Source organism: Bidens hawaiensis, unplaced genomic scaffold (genome assembly GCF_021521415.1).
Source record: "Bidens hawaiensis isolate Kalapana, Puna unplaced genomic scaffold, B.hawaiensis_p1.1 tig00011661_1, whole genome shotgun sequence".
Classification (NCBI taxonomy): domain Eukaryota; kingdom Viridiplantae; phylum Streptophyta; class Magnoliopsida; order Asterales; family Asteraceae; genus Bidens; species Bidens hawaiensis.
Window position 1 is genome coordinate 283,107 of NW_027491918.1, and position 5,452 is coordinate 288,558.

Below are 5,452 nucleotides of genomic sequence, written 5' to 3' on the forward strand. Positions count from 1 at the left end.
GTTCATCAAAATTGTGTCCTGCCACTTTCCAGAGAATTTTTATCATTTTTTGTATACCAGGATTGTTTGACAATCCTGCAGGCACACTCCGTCAACAAAGCTTCTAGGGTTCTCACTTCCCCATAGAGTTTTTTCCCAATCAACCTTTTGAATGTAGAAAAGATTTTTCAAATCTTCCTTTTCTAATGCATCAAATGAGGCTTCATCCATTTCCCTTTGATTAATCATTATGCCCCTGAGAATATTGATCATCTCTTCATTCTCCCAAGGAACAAATGGTTCATCTTCAGGTTCAAGCTCGACTTCTTGTGGTGTAGGGGTTTCAACCGGTCCGACTTGTTCTTTTTCCCTCAAGGTTTGAATTCTTCTTTTCTTTGTTTGAGGTTCATCAGTTGTTTCAGACTGCTTGGATGAGCTCTCAGTTTGTAACCTCTTCAATTTTTCTTTTCTTTTAAGTTTATTGTACTGGTCCAACACTGATTCTCTTGATAGATTGTCAACTATTTCAGGCTTCAATCCCTTTTCCAAAAGGTATCCACACATACCTCCAAACTTATTTTTCAAAGTTTCCATCTTTTCAATCTTCTCATTCTCCTTGACACATTTTCTATCACCTCCTCTCTTTCACTATTGTAGAGATCTTGAAGCTTGTCATACTTGAAGTGGCTCAAATCTTTTTCAGAATATCCATGCTTCCTTAGATAATCTCTGTGTTTCTAAGCATCTCTATTCTTTTGTTGCATAGCCCTTTTGATCTTGTCATTTTCTTCTTCAAGTCTCTTATTCAGTTCATAATCATTCATATGAGCAATGCTTTCAAATTTCACACCAAGTGCCTTCAGCTTCTTAATCAACGGATTGTTCATTTTGGCATTCAACAAACTCTGCTCAATATTATCCCTTTGTTTATCAGTTATTGTCACATTTGGGGACTCAACATTGGCAGTCTTGGCACCCTTTCTTTGATCATCATAGTCATCATCATCATCAGATTCATCAGACTCATCCTCTTCTTCAGTTGAGTCATTTACAACATCTATTTTGGGTTCATCAGAAGGTGGATGATCTGGGATTGGCACATTTGGCACTCCTTGCATGTGTTCTTCAGGTCTTATGGTTTGTAAAGGTATTGCCCTTATTGGACTTGCCTGATCATCAGGAGTCTCTACAAAGTATTTATTTTGATAATCCCATCTTCCTTTCTTTGCAGACTCAGTTCCTTCAGCTGGCATAGATGATTCTGGTCTATCCCTTTTTCTTGAATATTTCTTTCCATACTTGGGATCATCCACACACTCCCATTCATCTGGGTTCTGTCTAATGTCATCTTTGATCTGTTGAGCCCATTTCTTTGCAGCTATAGAGGCAATTGACTCACCAATATCCTCTTCAGTCATCATTTCAGTATTCAAGTTGGTAGGTTCAGCAGCTTCATTTGACTTCTTTTCAGGTTGGCTTTGAGGTTGAAACATGCTAACCACCACAGCTAAGGAATTGGCTACTTTCTCATCTCTCTTCAAATTAATCAAAGCCTCAATCACATCTTAATCAGCCTCATCTTCATTTATCATTTTGGCAATATTGGCCTGAGTGATCAGTGCTTCCTGTTCTGCCAGCTCCTCTGGAGTCAAGGTTTGGGCCAAAATTTCACTCTCCCTTGTTTCTCTCAAAATATTTTCCTGTTCTCTTCTGGAAGCAGCAGAGGCTTCTTCATCATCTCTAAACAAAATGTCTTTTTCAGGATAGGCTTTAACAGGCTCTTCTTCTGGCACTTTTTCTTTACCTTTATTCATTCTTTTCTTCACTACTTCCTCTTCATCAGTTTGCTGATAGTCATTAATTTCTTTCTCAAGGGCTTCTAATTCTGAGTCATGCTCTACTCTCTTGGAACTTGCTTGTTGATCAATTTCAGTTTCAGTGAGTACAAGTTCCTCAGTAGCAGCATCTTCTTCATTTATCACATCTGTCTGCACATCAGTTTCAGTCACTAATTTATCAGTTGCAGCATCTTGATATGTCAATTCATTAGTTTGGATATCAGTGGCTACATCAGTGTTTGCCACATTGTCTTCAACATCTGTCTTTTCAATTCCTTCACAAGTTTCTTCCTCACTTCTCATTTCTTTATCCTCCTCACTCCATACACAGTCATAACTTCATCATTCACATCATAATTTTGTTCTCCTATATCAGAGGATTCTGCTTTATAATCAACATCTTTCAATCTCCTTTCCTCACTTTCCTCCTCTCCATCATCATATGCATTCAAAATCAATTTCAAACTATCTACATTCTCAACATTTACCACATAATCAGTTGGCATCTTTTCATTCTCCCCCTGTTTTGGGGCAGCTGAGGTCTTCTCAACCTCCTGCTCCAGGGCTCGAATTCTCAATTTTGCACGTACCAATTGATCTAACAACATTACATTTTCATTGGTAACCTCCTCATTTCTTCTCTTCAACTCAGCATTTTCAACCATTAAATCCAAATTTCGTTGGAATATATTTGTTTCTGTCTGCGGGGTTGTAGGTGGTGATGTAGAAAAAGGTTCATATTCAGGTTGTTCTTGGGTTTGAATAATGGGTTGTGGTGGTGATTGCGTATGGGGTGGACTTGGAATAAAAGGATCTGAGTGAATTGGGCTAGTGGTTGGTGGTATTTGTGGTGTTGGGGATATATGAGTTGATGTGTCAGGCTGGCTCAAGGTTAAGCTTTAAGTTGGGGATTGAGTGGTTTGATGTGGTGGTGAGTGTGGTGGTGATGGTATAGGTTGGTCAATGGGTAATGGTGATTGCGGTGGTGGAGTTTGTGGTGGTTGTTCGGGTTTTTCAAGTTGCTCCCCCTGATCCAGTGCAACATCATCCATGGCTACTCCATCCCCCCCATCATCTCCATCATGATCATCAACTCCATCTTCAGAACTATCATCATCACCCTCATCATCATTTTCCTCTACTTCCTCCTCTGAGCTCAACTCAGGCACCGGCATAATCTCTAAATCATGGTTCAATAACCATGGCAAAATTTCAAATGGAGTGTTGGGATTGAATCTGTTAGCACTTCCCGGATTTGCAATTCTTTTATATGTGTTGGGATTTTGCAACAGATGTGTAGTGCCAATAATAGGTAAGCCTTGCAATTCCCTGTTAAATATTATCTGTAAGAATCTGGGATATTAAAGAAATCTATCAGCTTCGGCCTTCTTCAAGTTTCCAACCATGCCATCAAATATCATCTTTGAAAAATTGAAAGGCAGATCATATATAATACCAACAATGGCATTTGCTAAATCACGACTCATCAGAGTCCATGATCCTTTTCTTGGAGCAAACCCCTGTATCACACAGTGAATTAGGAATCTATACTACATAGGGAACATCCCCTTTTGAAATTGTCCATCATGGACAGTTCCCTGATACCCCATCGTCTGCTCAAATATCCTCAACAAATGATCAGTATTGAAGTTTATATGGTTTTGGTCATCATCACGTAACTGCAAACACCTTCTTATCATCCTTCATGTTACATGTATTTCATGGCTTGCAACAATTGCTTCGATTCTTTTCCCATTTATGTCATCAGCCAGTCTTCCAGATCACCAGAAATCTAGTGAATGATTTCTGTAGATGATTGGGCATTCTGTGAAAGCAAACCTCACATTGGATCTAGCCATCCAAGTAATCATTCTTTCAACTGGCTCATTGTCAGGAGTGACCTCCAGCAGTGCGCACATATTGTGCTTTGGTTCAAAGGCATATTTAGGTTGATCTTCTGCCATATCTGAACATCACAATCAAACACATTCAAAGCGAAATTAGCATAAAAGTTCATTACTTTAAGCAATTTTAAGTTATAAATTTGAAGAAGAAAAAAAGAAATTTTATTAAGAACCTGTTCTTCGACAAATTAATAACCTAAACACACACAAAAAAAAAAACCAGAGTGTTAGCATATAAATACATAATCGAAGCCCATTATATTCTAATCGTTATCGGAAAACACATTATCATTGCCATCTGAGTCGGAATTAGGGGGATGATTAAAATTAGGGTTTGTATTAGAGACGAATATGATAAGTTGGTTTGGGTTTCTTTGAGAGTAAGCAGTTGCAGTGGAAGGAGGGAGAGAGAGGGAAAATAATGTTGAAAATATCCCTAACTCCCTCTTATATACCTTTTGAAAGTGGGTTTTAAATGCATTTTGTCGTGTAGTGAATTATTAGCTGTCATACATAATAATCTTATCCAATTTAAAACCTGACCTGATAAAATTAAAAGGTTAAACTTTGTCTGGAAAAATTTTCATTAATAATTGACAAAGTTTACCTGGCATCTTCCACTTACAAACCTTGTTTGGTCAAGTTAACTAATTTAAAGTCAAGTAAAGATGAAGAAAGTTTACCCAAAATACCAGATTTCTTGAGAACTTAATTACAAGACAAATAATCAAGTATAAAATATCAAATAAGCATTCTTGCTAGAAATCAATTAAGATACCCAAATAAATTTCTCAAATATAAATCAAGTAACTCAATCTAGTATAAACCCTATCAAAATCAGAAACTCATTCAATCAAGTATACTTTGATGCATAGTATGTTCGAGCAACCTTCTTAACAAAGTATACCCGAATAACCTTTCATAGAGTATAAAGTGTGCCCGGAATGATATCTAGCAGACAGTGTACTCGGAAAGTCAAATTTTAAAATTACCAAGTATATTGAGGGAACAATAGTGTACCCGGAATATAAAGTGTGTCCGGAAGACAAAGTCTGCCCGAAAACACTTGTAATTTCAAAGCAATCATAATCACAAATAATACATAGCATGCTTGGAAATAGATTAAACATAAAACACCTAAGTGTGCTACAGTCTAAAATTTCAAAGCTTGCTAGGATAATCATATTCAAACATCAGGTATGCCTGGGAACTAAATTAAACAGTTTACTCTATCCTAGAAACTTCAAATCATCAAATCATACCCGAAAATGACAAACTTAGATAAAAACATCTAAGTGTGCCCGGAAAGGTTAATAATAATAATAATAAAACCTTACCCGAAAAACATATTCAAGCATAAACAGTAAGGCTTGCCCGGAAAGTGACTAATTTTAGTAAACTCTACCCGAAAAGTATTAAATACTTAAAAGCATACCCGAAAATAGTAAACTTAGATAAAAGTATCTAAGTGTACTCGAAAAGGTTATAAAACATTCAACCTTACCCGAAACTACATATTCAACCATATTCAACTGTTTTGTGCCCGGGAATGTTAGAAAACATCAAACCTTGCCCGAACTTACATATTCAACCCATTTTAGGCAAAATGCAACACTTTTTGACTTAAACCACTTGTCAAAGACATTTATCAGTTATGTATCCTTACAGATCACAGTTTAAGAGCAAATGGTGCATTTAGAGATCAAATTTCAGTTATGTTTCTATTCAAAA